Source organism: Dama dama, chromosome 26, assembly GCF_033118175.1.
Source record: "Dama dama isolate Ldn47 chromosome 26, ASM3311817v1, whole genome shotgun sequence".
Classification (NCBI taxonomy): Eukaryota; Metazoa; Chordata; class Mammalia; order Artiodactyla; family Cervidae; genus Dama; species Dama dama.
Genome location: NC_083706.1, coordinates 37,235,043 through 37,237,227, shown reverse-complemented (window position 1 = coordinate 37,237,227; position 2,185 = coordinate 37,235,043). Strand labels below are relative to the sequence as shown.

The 2,185-nt window shown below is 44.5% G+C and overlaps 1 non-coding gene across 1 annotated transcript; it reads left to right on the top strand.

The window, feature by feature from the left end:
- The first annotated feature begins 704 nt into the window (after positions 1-704).
- On the top strand, positions 705-837 carry LOC133047377 (small nucleolar RNA SNORA70). Its single transcript, XR_009690738.1, has one exon. It is a non-coding gene; the product is annotated as a small nucleolar RNA SNORA70 (small nucleolar RNA).
- Positions 838-2,185: the final 1,348 nt, after the last annotated feature.

Here is a 2,185-nt window from a genome sequence, read left to right as displayed (position 1 = left end):
ATCAAGAACACAAATCTTGTGAAGTCAAAGACACAAGCATATTTCTCAAATAGATTAACTACTTTAAAGACAAAATTGTCAAGATTCCCAGGGACCTACATCACCATGGGCACATTCCACCCCACTGAGGTCCTATGCATTTCCAGGTCCTAAAGATGAATGTAATACTGACATTTGGTGACTTCCTGTCCCCAAGCCTACATCAGGAGTGCAAAGGCAATGTGGTGATCGTTAGGAATATGGGGTGCAATTGTTTCGGAAGTTCCAGAAATCACTCTGGTCATAAACTAAATGAACAGGAAACTATTACATTATATTCTTATTAAAGGGATGGTTGTTTTGAACAACAATTGCTTTTGAAAACAAATGGGCAGTTATTTAAAATCTATCACTAGAGCTAACTCTTTTAGCTAAAAATAAGTGATGTGAGCTTTGATGCAGAGATTCCTAATAAAGAAGCAACAGTTTGCAGCCAACCAAACCAACTGTAGGTTTCCTTTGTGGCACCAGTGGTAAAGAACCCACCTGCCAATGCAGGGGATGTAAAAGATGTGGGTTCGATCCCTGGGTCAGGAATATCTCCTGGAGGAGGGCATGGCGGCCGACTCCAGTATTCTTGCCTGGAGACTCCCAAGGACAGAGGAACCTGGCGGGCTACAGTCCATGGCGCTGCACAGAGTCAAACATGACTGAAGCGACTTAGTATGAACGAAGCAAGCCAACTGTGCCATTTTCGCCCTGGGATCCCAGTGTGCAATGGCTGCAAATAGCAGCCTCCTCAGTAGTGTATACAGCCTGTTGCCTGCATGAGTTGCCCTAAGGAACTTGAATATGGCCCTTTACAGTGGACATTCACGACTGGCATGCTGTCCACAATCTAGACTCCAGACAGGTATGTGTGGTGCCTTTGGAAAGCCCCAGGGCAGTGGCCAGGGTCCACATTGGTTAAGTCATAATGTCCATCTGCACCTACCTGCAGAACAAGGTTGTGACTGAGGCCCTCCACAGGGTCTAGTTCAAGTTCCCTGGCAGCCAGAAGCTCCACTTCTCCAAGAAGGGGGATTTTCTAACTTTAATGCAGATGAATTTGAAAACATGGTGGCAGAAAAGTGGTTCATCTCAGATGGCTGTGGGGTCAAATATACCCCTATTCCTGGCCCTCTGGCCCAATGGTGGGCCCTGCACCCATGAGAGCCTTGGCACTGTCCCCTCCATACTCATGCCCATAATAAATCCTACTTTCTTGTCAGAAAAAAGGAGCCAAGGTAGGTGATTTCCCCCAGCAGGTACTTAATGATGTGTTACCAGCTTCAGAATCTTCCTTTTGTTCCATGTCCAGTTCTAACTCTTGCTTCTTGACTTCCCGTTATTCTTGATTTAAATTTAAACTCTTGGCATGATCTGGCCTCCCTAATACCAGACCACCTGACCTGCCTCTTGAGAAATCTGTATGCAGGTCAGGAAGCAACAGTTAGAACTGGACATGGAACAACAGACTGGTTCCAAATAGGAAAAGGAGTACGTCAAGGCTGTATATTGTCACCCTGCTTATTTAACTTATATGCAGGGTACATCATGAGAAAGGCTGGGCTGGAGGAAGCACAAGCTGGAATCAAGATTGCTGGGAGACATATCAATAATCTCAGATCGGCAGATGACACCACCCTTATGGCAGAAAGTGAAGAAGAACTAAAGAGCCTCTTGATGAAAGTGAAAGAGGAGAGTGAAAAAGTTGGCTTAAAATTCAACATTTAGAAGACTAAGATCATAAGATCATGGCATCTGGTCCCATCACTTCATGGCAAATAGATGGGGAAACAATGGAAACAGAGACAGACTTTATTTTGGGGGGCTCCAAAATCATTGCAGATGGTGACTGCAGCCTTGAAATTAAAAGAAGATTGCTCCTTGGAAGAAAAGTTATGACCAACCTAGACAGCATATTAAAAAGCAGAGACATTACTTTGCCAACAAAGGTCCATCTAGTGAAAGCCTTGGTTTTTCCAGTGGTCATGTATGGATGTAAGAGTTGGACTATAAAGAGGGCTGAGCACTGAAGAATTGATGCTTTTGAACTGTGGTGTTGGAGAAGACTCTTGAGAGTCCCTTGGACTGAAAGGAGATTCAACCCGTCCATCCTAAAGGAGATCAGTCCTGAATATTCATTGGAAGGACTGATGCTGAA